General features: G+C 35.8%; 1 pseudogene; it reads right to left on the reverse strand.

The window, feature by feature from the left end:
* LOC132557867 (uncharacterized) overlaps nt 1–15,115 on the reverse strand; it is a 20,821-nt pseudogene extending 5,706 nt beyond the window's left edge.
* Between the last annotated feature and the right edge of the window lie 764 nt (nt 15,116–15,879).

Below are 15,879 nucleotides of genomic sequence, written 5' to 3' on the forward strand. Positions count from 1 at the left end.
CATAGTGTCAGATAATTATGTGTTGAGCTCGGAGCGCTGTCTAACTAAACAAGATAACTAAACAAAACAAGTATACTACTAGACAGTCCTGTTTCAAAATAGCAGGTTTAATTCAATCTTGATATCCATCTTGACGGGCCTCGATTTGTCCTCTCTCACACATATATTGTAGTTTTGGGCTTATCTCCATAATATACCTGTGCATTTGATACTAATCCATGTTGGGTAATAATACATACCTGAACTGAAGGTAGATATACATATGTTGTAGGTAATAATACATACTTGTACTGCAGGTAGATATACATGTGTTTAAGGTAATGCTACATACTTGTACTGCAGGTAGATATACATGTGTTTTAGGTGATAATACATACTTGTACTGAAGGTAGATATACATGTGTTTTAGGTAATAATACATACCTGTACTGAAGGTAGATATACATGTGTTTTAGGTAATAAGACACACCTGTATTGCAGATAGATATACATGTGTTGTAAGTAACAAGACACCTGTATTGTAGTTAGATAAACTTGTATATTGTGTAATGAAACATACCTTTACTGCAGGTATATACACATATGTATTTGGTAATAAGACCCACTTTTTTTTTTATGAAATTAGATATACTTGTGCACAGGATAAACAGACCTTCCTGGATTCCACCCAACCCTATCTTACTCAACTACTGTTGTGGGCTGCCTGTTGCAAAAAATATGTTGGACACTTTCCCACAATCACCACCCACCCCATCTCATCCCATCAACCTCTCTGGACCGTCTCTTGTACCCTACACATCTTACACACACCACGCCACCCTACCTTTTCTCGCGTGACTACATTATATCTTACCTTGATGTTTGAGGTGAGATTTTAGGAAGTCAACTCTGTATCTCCACACTTCTGATTGTCAAAAGAAGCACACATACAGATGTATTATCATTGTCGACCAAGTCATTGTTTCTCTCCTTCTTCTATTATAGCCCTTTCCCTCCAAGTAAACTGATCAATTCCTGGTTGTAATTGCTGATCTACATGTACGTACTTATACACAAACACTAATACTTCCTTGTTCTATGCTGTTTTAACAGGGACGATAAGCCGGTATATTGCGCAGTTGATCTGTCAAGGTTATTTTTTAAAGTTCCGCAGTGTAACTTTCACATAGTGTCAGATAATTATGTGTTGAGCTCGGAGCGCTGTCTAACTAAACAAGATAACTAAACAAAACAAGTATACTACTAGACAGTCCTGTTTCAAAATAGCAGGTTTAATTCAATCTTGATATCCATCTTGACGGGCCTCGATTTGTCCTCTCTCACACATATATTGTAGTTTTGGGCTTATCTCCATAATATACCTGTGCATTTGATACTAATCCATGTTGGGTAATAATACATACCTGAACTGAAGGTAGATATACATATGTTGTAGGTAATAATACATACTTGTACTGCAGGTAGATATACATGTGTTTAAGGTAATGCTACATACTTGTACTGCAGGTAGATATACATGTGTTTTAGGTAATACTACATACCTGTACTGAAGGTAGATATACATGTGTTTTAGGTAATACTACATACCTGTACTGAAGGTAGATATACATGTGTTTTAGGTAATAAGACACACCTGTATTGCAGATAGATATACATGTGTTGTAAGTAACAAGACACCTGTATTGTAGTTAGATAAACTTGTATATTGTGTAATGAAACATACCTTTACTGCAGGTATATACACATATGTATTTGGTAATAAGACCCACTTTTTTTTTATGAAATTAGATATACTTGTGCACAGGATAAACAGACCTTCCTGGATTCCACCCAACCCTATCTTACTCAACTACTGTTGTGGGCTGCCTGTTGCAAAAAATATGTTGGACACTTTCCCACAATCACCACCCACCCCATCTCATCCCATCAACCTCTCTGGACCGTCTCTTGTACCCTACACATCTTACACACACCACGCCACCCTACCTTTTCTCGCGTGACTACATTATATCTTACCTTGATGTTTGAGGTGAGATTTTAGGAAGTCAACTCTGTATCTCCACACTTCTGATTGTCAAAAGAAGCACACATACAGATGTATTATCATTGTCGACCAAGTCATTGTTTCTCTCCTTCTTCTATTATAGCCCTTTCCCTCCAAGTAAACTGATCAATTCCTGGTTGTAATTGCTGATCTACATGTACGTACTTATACACAAACACTAATACTTCCTTGTTCTATGCTGTTTTAACAGGGACGATAAGCCGGTATATTGCGCAGTTGATCTGTCAAGGTTATTTTTTAAAGTTCCGCAGTGTAACTTTCACATAGTGTCAGATAATTATGTGTTGAGCTCGGAGCGCTGTCTAACTAAACAAGATAACTAAACAAAACAAGTATACTACTAGACAGTCCTGTTTCAAAATAGCAGGTTTAATTCAATCTTGATATCCATCTTGACGGGCCTCGATTTGTCCTCTCTCACACATATATTGTAGTTTTGGGCTTATCTCCATAATATACCTGTGCATTTGATACTAATCCATGTTGGGTAATAATACATACCTGAACTGAAGGTAGATATACATATGTTTTAGGTAATAATACATACTTGTACTGCAGGTAGATATACATGTGTTTAAGGTAATGCTACATACTTGTACTGCAGGTAGATATACATGTGTTTTAGGTGATAATACATACTTGTACTGAAGGTAGATATACATGTGTTTTAGGTAATAATACATACCTGTACTGAAGGTAGATATACATGTGTTTTAGGTAATAAGACACACCTGTATTGCAGATAGATATACATGTGTTGTAAGTAACAAGACACCTGTATTGTAGTTAGATAAACTTGTATATTGTGTAATGAAACATACCTTTACTGCAGGTATATACACATATGTATTTGGTAATAAGACCCACTTTTTTTTTATGAAATTAGATATACTTGTGCACAGGATAAACAGACCTTCCTGGATTCCACCCAACCCTATCTTACTCAACTACTGTTGTGGGCTGCCTGTTGCAAAAATATGTTGGACACTTTCCCACAATCACCACCCACCCCATCTCATCCCATCAACCTCTCTGGACCGTCTCTTGTACCCTACACATCTTACACACACCACGCCACCCTACCTTTTCTCGCGTGACTACATTATATCTTACCTTGATGTTTGAGGTGAGATTTTAGGAAGTCAACTCTGTATCTCCACACTTCTGATTGTCAAAAGAAGCACACATACAGATGTATTATCATTGTCGACCAAGTCATTGTTTCTCTCCTTCTTCTATTATAGCCCTTTCCCTCCAAGTAAACTGATCAATTCCTGGTTGTAATTGCTGATCTACATGTACGTACTTATACACAAACACTAATACTTCCTTGTTCTATGCTGTTTTAACAGGGACGATAAGCCGGTATATTGCGCAGTTGATCTGTCAAGGTTATTTTTTAAAGTTCCGCAGTGTAACTTTCACATAGTGTCAGATAATTATGTGTTGAGCTCGGAGCGCTGTCTAACTAAACAAGATAACTAAACAAAACAAGTATACTACTAGACAGTCCTGTTTCAAAATAGCAGGTTTAATTCAATCTTGATATCCATCTTGACGGGCCTCGATTTGTCCTCTCTCACACATATATTGTAGTTTTGGGCTTATCTCCATAATATACCTGTGCATTTGATACTAATCCATGTTGGGTAATAATACATACCTGAACTGAAGGTAGATATACATATGTTTTAGGTAATAATACATACTTGTACTGCAGGTAGATATACATGTGTTTAAGGTAATGCTACATACTTGTACTGCAGGTAGATATACATGTGTTTTAGGTGATAATACATACTTGTACTGAAGGTAGATATACATGTGTTTTAGGTAATAATACATACCTGTACTGAAGGTAGATATACATGTGTTTTAGGTAATAAGACACACCTGTATTGCAGATAGATATACATGTGTTGTAAGTAACAAGACACCTGTATTGTAGTTAGATAAACTTGTATATTGTGTAATGAAACATACCTTTACTGCAGGTATATACACATATGTATTTGGTAATAAGACCCACTTTTTTTTTATGAAATTAGATATACTTGTGCACAGGATAAACAGACCTTCCTGGATTCCACCCAACCCTATCTTACTCAACTACTGTTGTGGGCTGCCTGTTGCAAAAAATATGTTGGACACTTTCCCACAATCACCACCCACCCCATCTCATCCCATCAACCTCTCTGGACCGTCTCTTGTACCCTACACATCTTACACACACCACGCCACCCTACCTTTTCTCGCGTGACTACATTATATCTTACCTGGATGTTTGAGGTGAGATTTTAGGAAGTCAACTCTGTATCTCCACACTTCTGATTGTCAAAAGAAGCACACATACAGATGTATTATCATTGTCGACCAAGTCATTGTTTCTCTCCTTCTTCTATTATAGCCCTTTCCCTCCAAGTAAACTGATCAATTCCTGGTTGTAATTGCTGATCTACATGTACGTACTTATACACAAACACTAATACTTCCTTGTTCTATGCTGTTTTAACAGGGACGATAAGCCGGTATATTGCGCAGTTGATCTGTCAAGGTTATTTTTTAAAGTTCCGCAGTGTAACTTTCACATAGTGTCAGATAATTATGTGTTGAGCTCGGAGCGCTGTCTAACTAAACAAGATAACTAAACAAAACAAGTATACTACTAGACAGTCCTGTTTCAAAATAGCAGGTTTAATTCAATCTTGATATCCATCTTGACGGGCCTCGATTTGTCCTCTCTCACACATATATTGTAGTTTTGGGCTTATCTCCATAATATACCTGTGCATTTGATACTAATCCATGTTGGGTAATAATACATACCTGAACTGAAGGTAGATATACATATGTTGTAGGTAATAATACATACTTGTACTGCAGGTAGATATACATGTGTTTAAGGTAATGCTACATACTTGTACTGCAGGTAGATATACATGTGTTTTAGGTGATAATACATACTTGTACTGAAGGTAGATATACATGTGTTTTAGGTAATAATACATACCTGTACTGAAGGTAGATATACATGTGTTTTAGGTAATAAGACACACCTGTATTGCAGATAGATATACATGTGTTGTAAGTAACAAGACACCTGTATTGTAGTTAGATAAACTTGTATATTGTGTAATGAAACATACCTTTACTGCAGGTATATACACATATGTATTTGGTAATAAGACCCACTTTTTTTTTATGAAATTAGATATACTTGTGCACAGGATAAACAGACCTTCCTGGATTCCACCCAACCCTATCTTACTCAACTACTGTTGTGGGCTGCCTGTTGCAAAAAATATGTTGGACACTTTCCCACAATCACCACCCACCCCATCTCATCCCATCAACCTCTCTGGACCGTCTCTTGTACCCTACACATCTTACACACACCACGCCACCCTACCTTTTCTCGCGTGACTACATTATATCTTACCTTGATGTTTGAGGTGAATTTTAGGAAGTCAACTCTGTATCTCCACACTTCTGATTGTCAAAAGAAGCACACATACAGATGTATTATCATTGTCGACCAAGTCATTGTTTCTCTCCTTCTTCTATTATAGCCCTTTCCCTCCAAGTAAACTGATCAATTCCTGGTTGTAATTGCTGATCTACATGTACGTACTTATACACAAACACTAATACTTCCTTGTTCTATGCTGTTTTAACAGGGACGATAAGCCGGTATATTGCGCAGTTGATCTGTCAAGGTTATTTTTTAAAGTTCCGCAGTGTAACTTTCACATAGTGTCAGATAATTATGTGTTGAGCTCGGAGCGCTGTCTAAGTAAACAAGATAACTAAACATAACAAGTATACTACTAGACAGTCCTGTTTCAAAATAGCAGGTTTAATTCAATCTTGATATCCATCTTGACGGGCCTCGATTTGTCCTCTCTCACACATATATTGTAGTTTTGGGCTTATCTCCATAATATACCTGTGCATTTGATACTAATCCATGTTGGGTAATAATACATACCTGAACTGAAGGTAGATATACATATGTTTTAGGTAATAATACATACTTTTACTGCAGGTAGATATACATGTGTTTTAGGTGATAATACATACTTGTACTGAAGGTAGATATACATGTGTTTTAGGTAATGCTACATACTTGTACTGCAGGTAGATATACATGTGTTTTAGGTGATAATACATACTTGTACTGAAGGTAGATATACATGTGTTTTAGGTAATAATACATACCTGTATTGCAGGTAGATATACATGTGTTTTAGGTAATAAGGCATACCTGTATTGCAGATAGATATACATGTGTTGTAAGTAACAAGACACCTGTATTGTAGTTAGATAAACTTGTATATTCTGTAATGAAACATACCTTTACTGCAGGTATATACACATATGTATTTGGTAATAAGACCTGCTTTTTTATGAAATTAGATATACTTGTGCACAGGATAAACAGACCTTCCTGGATTCCACCCAACCCTATCTTACACAACTACTGTTGTGGGCTGCCTGTTGCAAAAAATATGTTGGACACTTTCCTACAATCACCACCCACCCCATCTCATCCCATCAACCTCTCTGGACCGTCTCTTGTACCCTACACATCTTACACACACCACGCCACCCTACCTTTTCTCGCGTGACTACATTATATCTTACCTGGATGTTTGAGGTGAGATTTTAGGAAGTCAACTCTGTATCTCCACACTTCTGATTGTCAAAAGAAGCACACATACAGATGTATTATCATTGTCGACCAAGTCATTGTTTCTCTCCTTCTATTATAGCCCTTTCCCTCCAAGTAAACTTATCAATTCCTGGTTGTAATTGCTGATCTACTTGTACGTACTTATACACAAACACTCATACTTCCTTGTTCTATGCTGTTTTAACAGGGACGATAAGCCGGTATATTGCGCAGTTGATCTGTCAAGGTTATTTTTTAAAGTTCCGCAGTGTAACTTTCACATAGTGTCAGATAATTATGTGTTGAGCTCGGAGCGCTGTCTAACTAAACAAGATAACTAAACAAAACAAGTATACTACTAGACAGTCCTGTTTCAAAATAGCAGGTTTAATTCAATCTTGATATCCATCTTGACGGGCCTCGATTTGTCCTCTCTCACACATATATTGTAGTTTTGGGCTTATCTCCATAATATACCTGTGCATTTGATACTAATCCATGTTGGGTAATAATACATACCTGAACTGAAGGTAGATATACATATGTTGTAGGTAATAATACATACTTGTACTGCAGGTAGATATACATGTGTTTAAGGTAATGCTACATACTTGTACTGCAGGTAGATATACATGTGTTTTAGGTGATAATACATACTTGTACTGAAGGTAGATATACATGTGTTTTAGGTAATAATACATACCTGTACTGAAGGTAGATATACATGTGTTTTAGGTAATAAGACACACCTGTATTGCAGATAGATATACATGTGTTGTAAGTAACAAGACACCTGTATTGTAGTTAGATAAACTTGTATATTCTGTAATGAAACATACCTTTACTGCAGGTATATACACATATGTATTTGGTAATAAGACCCACTTTTTTTTTATGAAATTAGATATACTTGTGCACAGGATAAACAGACCTTCCTGGATTCCACCCAACCCTATCTTACTCAACTACTGTTGTGGGCTGCCTGTTGCAAAAAATATGTTGGACACTTTCCCACAATCACCACCCACCCCATCTCATCCCATCAACCTCTCTGGACCGTCTCTTGTACCCTACACATCTTACACACACCACGCCACCCTACCTTTTCTCGCGTGACTACATTATATCTTACCTTGATGTTTGAGGTGAGATTTTAGGAAGTCAACTCTGTATCTCCACACTTCTGATTGTCAAAAGAAGCACACATACAGATGTATTATCATTGTCGACCAAGTCATTGTTTCTCTCCTTCTTCTATTATAGCCCTTTCCCTCCAAGTAAACTGATCAATTCCTGGTTGTAATTGCTGATCTACATGTACGTACTTATACACAAACACTAATACTTCCTTGTTCTATGCTGTTTTAACAGGGACGATAAGCCGGTATATTGCGCAGTTGATCTGTCAAGGTTATTTTTTAAAGTTCCGCAGTGTAACTTTCACATAGTGTCAGATAATTATGTGTTGAGCTCGGAGCGCTGTCTAACTAAACAAGATAACTAAACATAACAAGTATACTACTAGACAGTCCTGTTTCAAAATAGCAGGTTTAATTCAATCTTGATATCCATCTTGACGGGCCTCGATTTGTCCTCTCTCACACATATATTGTAGTTTTGGGCTTATCTCCATAATATACCTGTGCATTTGATACTAATCCATGTTGGGTAATAATACATACCTGAACTGAAGGTAGATATACATATGTTGTAGGTAATAATACATACTTGTACTGCAGGTAGATATACATGTGTTTAAGGTAATGCTACATACTTGTACTGCAGGTAGATATACATGTGTTTTAGGTGATAATACATACTTGTACTGAAGGTAGATATACATGTGTTTTAGGTAATAATACATACCTGTACTGAAGGTAGATATACATGTGTTTTAGGTAATAAGACACACCTGTATTGCAGATAGATATACATGTGTTGTAAGTAACAAGACACCTGTATTGTAGTTAGATAAACTTGTATATTCTGTAATGAAACATACCTTTACTGCAGGTATATACACATATGTATTTGGTAATAAGACCCACTTTTTTATGAAATTAGATATACTTGTGCACAGGATAAACAGACCTTCCTGGATTCCACCCAACCCTATCTTACTCAACTACTGTTGTGGGCTGCCTGTCGCAAAAACATATATTGGACACTTTCCCACAATCACCACCACCCCATCTCATCCCCTCAACCTCTCTGGACCGTCTCTTGTACCCTACACATCTTACACACACCACGCCACCCTACCTTATCTCGCGTGACTACATTATATCTTACCTGGATGTTTACTGAGGTGAGATTTTAGGAAGTCAACTCTGTATCTCCACACTTCTGATTGTCAAAAGAAGCACACATACAAATGTATTATCACTGTCACAATTGACTTTCCTACCCTTTCGTACCTGAAATGTTCCTCATTTGAAAAATTCCTTTCGGTAGTTTCAAAGAACAGCAACGGCTGAGCGGATTTTAACCATAGAAGGGGCAGGGCCCAACAGGGGAAATAGAACGAGTTTGTTTTGGAAAAAATACCTCATTAAAGTCATCTAGTTAAATATCGAGTTAACTCAATCTACAGTTAAATAACTTATCTACTCACGACGGTACTCTTCATATGACGCCATCTTTCTCAAGGCGAAACTACACCGCCAAACGGCCATGGTAGATAGTGTAAGTAAAATAAAATAACGTCTACAAATATTCCATTGTGTCGTGATTAAAAAGTGATCAAATAGATAATGGGATTTGGATACAAACATTTAATTTGGGATCCGTAAACAGGTAGTGAGAAACAGTGTAGACACGAGAAAAAGTACCAAGAAATTTGATGTCACACAAACTTGGTAAACATAAAGTTTATGAAACTGGTGTCTGTCAAAAATGATGGTGATCTATATAAAGCTAAGGGATTTCAAGTTTAAAGATATAGGTAGGCCTAAAACTGTACAAATATATGTAAGTGAGAATGGCGTTAGGGTTAGAATATCGACCTTGATAGAACTTGATATGCCCTCTCTCAAACATATATGGTAGATACAGCTGTGTATGGATTATATCAAACTACAAGTGTACCTGTACTCTAGGTAAATATACCTGTATATTTGGTATAAGACATACCTGAAGTGTAGGTAGAAAGACAAGTGTATTGAATAATACATACTTGTGCAGTAATTTAATATACCTGTATATTGTGTTAACATACATACTTGCGTTCCAACTCGCCCTGTCTCACTCTTCAACTGTCCCGGGTTGAAAACACCATAGTGGTCCTTAACCTTTCCCCACACTCAACATTCACCCTACCTCATCCCCACCCGTTTTTGGTGCCGTCTCTTGTATACTACACATCTTGCAAACCCCACCTTGCCATACGTCATACGAATTTATCATAACTTACCTGGATATTTACTGTAGCGTTTGTAGGAAGCAAATCTGCTGTTTCACACTTCTGTTTGTCAAACACAGATTGTACACATACACTTATATTATTGTTGTTGACCAAGTTATTGTTCCTCTCCTTGTACTATTTTATCTCTTTCATACGAACAAAACAAGTTCCTAGTTGTGTTTGCTGATCTACACGTACGAATCAAAGGACAGTATTAGTTCCTTGTAGTATGACGTGGCTGTCAGTGACGATGAAGAGGCGAGGTTGCACACTTGACCTGTCAAGGTTGTTTTACATGTTAACGTTCTGCACTTTAACTGTCACGTAGATAGAGGATATTTAGTTGGTGTGTGGTGTTCCTTGTAGCATTATTTCTATATTTTCAGATATCCGTGGTCATTGTCCACTTCACCAATAGACAACTGACCAAATAGACAATGTTCCTATTTAGTAGTGTCAGATAAGCATGTATCGAAGTTAGGTAGTTTTACCTCTATCTTACTTGGTTTGGAACTAAATCCAGCCTAACAGAAGTATAAATATTTCATGAGAGATAAACATTTCAGCATTTAAACTTATTTATCATTAAGTACATTGTATTTCAAACGTGAAATTTTACTTTCTGCGTTTTCAAAGATACTACAATTTAAAACATCGGGTTAAACCATATCGACAGCCAAAATTGCATGATATACATACTCTTGACAGAATTCTTCACATAGCGTCATCTCTCTCGAGGAGAAACTGTATCTCCAAAGAGCCATGATGGATAGTGTAAGTAAACGCAATCTCTCCTAGAAAGAGTTGTCATCAAAAATACTATTTTGCTGTTCTAACTGATGACAGGGTGATCAAAGAAAAATAATCAGATTCGGAGAGACAGGCTCTAATATCCCATCACGGCCTGACACAAGAGTAACAAAATGAGAAAACCTACTGTATTTGGTCTACAAATGATAATATTTAGTTTTGGATCCGTAAACAGATACTGAGGTACAGTGAACAGACGAGAAAAGGAAATTTGATGCCACACAAACTTGGTCCACACGTATGGGCGTAAGATAAAAAAAACCCTTGACATTTTGTAGATAAGTTCATGATCTTTCAATTTCGCTTACATTAAACCATCTTAAATATTATTGTCTATATTACTTGATACCGCCTTAAAAGCTAATTTAGGAGCATTGAGTTTATTTTGCCGTAAATCATTTGACAAACTCTTAGTTTTAAAACTGAAGGCTCAGACAGCAAGCCTGATAATTTCTAATAGACACATAGATAAGGAAACACGCCATAACATGGTTTTGTAGATAAAATAACAAAAAAAACCAAAAAAAAAACAAACAAACAAACAACCACAAACTCAATAACAAACATCCATACGCACCATAACAAATATCCATACATATTAACACTATTGTATGGGCTTGAAAAATCGACAGTAACTACTGTATCATTGAAAAAAAAATCGACAGGAACTACTGTATCATTGAAAAAATGAACAGGAACTACTGTATCATTGAAAAAAAATGAACAGAAACTACTGTATCATTGAAAAAAAAAATCGACAGGAACTACTGTATCATAGAAAAAAATGAACAGGAACTACTGTATCATTGAAAAAAAAATCAACAGGAACTACTGTTTCATTTTAAAAAATCGACAGGAACTACTGTATCATTGAAAAAAAATGAACCGGAACTACTGTATCATTGAAAAAAATGAACAGGAACTACTGTATCATTGAAAAAAAAATCAACAGGAACTACTGTATCATTGAAAAAAAAATCAACAGGAACTACTGTATCATTGAAAAAATGAACCGGAACTACTGTATCATTGAAAAAAATGAACAGGAACTACTGTATCATTGAAAAAAAAATCGACAGGAACTACTGTATCATGAAAAAATGAACAAAAAATGTATCATTGAAACAGGAACTACTGTATCATTGAAACTATCTGAAAAAATGAACAGGAACTACTGTATCATTGAAAAAAAATGAAAAAAAAATCAACAGGAACTACTGTATCATTGAAAAAAAATCAACAGGAACTACTGTATCATTGAAAAAAAATGAACCGGAACTACTGTATCATTGAAGAAAATGAACAGGAACTACTGTATCATTGAAAAAAATCAACAGGAACAATTGTATCATTGAAAAAATATTGCACCATGAATATTGCTAAGTATTAATTTCAAATGTGGAAAATAACATTTGGCACAGCATATTCATCTAGTCTGTGCAGTGGAGATGTTATTATTGCTTAATATAAATCCAGTATGTATACAATGATGTTAATACTTACGTGTGATTTGCTTTCAAATGGAATGAATATGTCATTCACAATCTCCTCCAACAAAAGGTCAGCTACCTTTTCCTTATTGTGTTTTATGTATGAGGCAAATGTTGCTTGGGATGAGGGCATGTTTTGGTAAATCATATAATGTGCTCATTCCAAATTTCGACATGACAAAGGAGATGAAGTAGGCTTTTCCAGCAAGTGTCACAAAGTCCTCGTGAGCCTGAAATTATGACCTGTAGAATGAAGAAAAGACCTTAACTATTATTATACTCAACTCCAACCCCCCAACTTGTTTGTTTGGGAGGCATATGTAACAATTTCAGAGAAACGGTTGCTATAAACATGTTTGCCACAATATCTCAATTGTCAGTTGTTTCTATCACGAGGTGCAGGTAGTAATAAGACACCATAAGTTTGAGACATTGGGAAATCAATAACTATTTTTTTCTAGTAAGGCCATCCTATGTTTTCTCATTTGCGGAAAGCGCCGAGGGTTTCAGATTCTCTAAATCATTTTACTTTTGTATAGAATATTGCTCCTTTAGAATCATTTTGTATTAACCTTGAATCTGGCTTTCACTTCTCCATTAACATTGCTCCTCTGGATGATGTACTTCAGATGGGCCAGAGTGGCAACATGTCTTCCATGCTTCAACTTCAGGAATTTTTTGCACAGTTTCTGTTAACATAACATGTTTGCTATTAAGGTATTAATGTGCGCAACACAATTAACTTTTGAATTAAAAGTCCTTTTGTGAATAGCATCATTAGTGTACCAAGTATGTCATTCCCTTTGAGAGATTATGTGACTACCCCCTTATTTTAGTTCTCAATGAATTTCTATCAAACTTCAAATATTGGTTAAGTATCATAATAACTTGAAAAAACTAGCTTTGTTTTTCAACATTAAGATTACAATTATTTCCTTGAATATATCCCTTTTTGCGTGAATGAACTTAATTTTAACCATGCAACTGTCATGGTAGACTGACAGATGTGCAGAGTATTAGTCAGCCATCCTGGCAAAGGTTCAAGTTTATCTCAGTCATAGCAACAACAGCATTATGTCATACATTACATCATGTCACTTATGAATAATGCTAACACTAACCTCAAGAAAATCTTGTAGTGTATGAAACAGTTCAACAACTATTGGATAGAGCTGTTCAAATCGTTCCTTTGGAGTATGTGACCTAGCTCGAAGGGATTTTGCCCCTTGCAGTCTACACCGTGTCAGTTGGTCTCCCCCAACAGGAACTTGAAAACCATCAAGTTCACCACCTGTACAATCAAACGTGGTTGCACCAAGTAAAAGAAAAACAGTGCCTTTTTTGCTTATATGTCTATTAAAATAATGTCTTTTTGAAGAAATTATACATTTATTGCATGATAGTGAGGGAGATATGAAGATTTATTCACCCAAGAAAAATCATATTCCTAGGGGAATGACAGGTATGATTTTTCTTCGGTTAATCTCATGAACAGTAATGTACCAAATTGTTTATTATACCAAAACAATACCAGGCTACAATATCAACCTGTTATTTACTACAACACACAACAAGTAACAATGACTAGGAGAGTTAACATCAGGAAAATATGAGGTTTTATTCCCTTTTCATGTAACTGTCTTGAACAATCAGATGGCGTGTTATATCTATGAATAATGAGGTATAATGATATGTTATATAGCTTATTAACTGTTTAGATTACCTCGTCCTGCCTTGGCGTACCAATGGTTTATCATTTCCACAAACTCATCCATTATATGAATGCATTCCTCATATGACACCTCATTGTTAATGGAAACAGGGAGCATGTGTATAATTGATTTTTTTGCCATCTGCTCTTCCAATGGGTGTGAAATATGATCGGGTAAAGTGGAAAAATGTTGCATGCAAGAAAATCCAGGAATATGCTTCTTCAACATCACTCTACATAAAAGCACCTGAAGTTTATAACATCAAATATGAAATCACAAAACAGTAATATAGCTTTGAATTGAAAAGACATATTGTGCTAGCAAAGCTATGTCATTTAAAACTGACATTTCATGATCAACCTTCATCATAATACAACTTTTACTCATTACTGAATTGAACACTTACAATAAAATAAAAAATCTATTTAAATGTAATACATGATTAACAGATTGCTTATACCGCACAAAGAATATTTTCACATTCAAATTGTAATAGCCAGTTTCATCAGCTTGTGGTATTTCATGGCTCCTCCAGGACAATTAACTGAAAAAACATATGCTTTTCATGTCCAAAATAATGAAAGTGTTATCCCCCTTTCAATCTTTAAACATCACGCTTTGTGTTTCTAACATCCCTACCTTAAGGCTATACTTGTAACAAATAGTGTCCTGATCAAATGGGACAAAGTCAAGAACGTTGGGCTCAGTGCCATAAGATGTTCGAATTCCTCGCAACGGAACCAGACTTACTGGAACATCAACTCTATCCAGGATAAAGTCCGATACAAAAAAGTGGTAGTTTTCGTCCTTGTTCGACATACGTACATCTTTGGTGTGAACTCTCATATCAATATTGTCACCATTGAACTTGCTGTTCTTACCAGAACTCATGTCTTGTACAAGTTTCTCCTGGCGATTTTCTCCAAACTCTGTGATGATGTTTCGTTTGGGCTCTGAAGACATCATAAGATGGACATTATTCGGTCTGGACATTAGCTGAAATGTGATATATTAAGATAACAAACTTTCTTGAGTTGTCCATTTACCATGTAGACATCACACCACTGATGAAGTCAAACTGTTAATTTGGTATAATAATTCTGGATCATCAATATCAAAGATCAGGATGGTATATAAACACAAGAAAGCTGGTATTGTCAGAAATAATACCGTATTTATCCTGTTATATGCCCAGGGGGCCTGTGTTAATATTGGAAAAAGTTCGGGGTGGGCTTATTGCAGGAATATAGCTTATATAGGACACAAAGGTGGTCTTATTACCCGAAATGGGCTTATTGCCGGATAAATACGGTATATCACTTCAAAATGTTAATACATCATCTAATAAATTTATATATGGTTAATAAAAAATCTACTTAGCTTAAACATCTGCTAGATGTATGAGCTGGGTACCTTAAACTTCACATTAATACATGTTTTCCAAATTGATTGCATTTTGTTTACCACTGAGTTTTAATTGAACGGTCTCCAGGAGTCGAACCTGGCAACAATCACATTAAAGTGAATTGTCAGTACCAAACAAACCATGAACTGCCGATATAACACAAGGAAATCAAAATAAATCGAAAAGAGAAAACATGTTAAAATAATCCAGACAAAGTGGTAACATCCAAATACAGTGGTATGATGATTTTAAAAGGAAACAGCTACCCCTGAAAATATACAGAAAATGAACTTAATTTAAAAGTGACTTAAAAATAAAACAA

This window comes from Ylistrum balloti, unplaced genomic scaffold, assembly GCF_031769215.1.
Source record: "Ylistrum balloti isolate Yb309-2 unplaced genomic scaffold, AGI_CSIRO_Ybal_v1 Utg370734, whole genome shotgun sequence".
In the NCBI taxonomy this organism is placed as follows: Eukaryota; Metazoa; Mollusca; class Bivalvia; order Pectinida; family Pectinidae; genus Ylistrum; species Ylistrum balloti.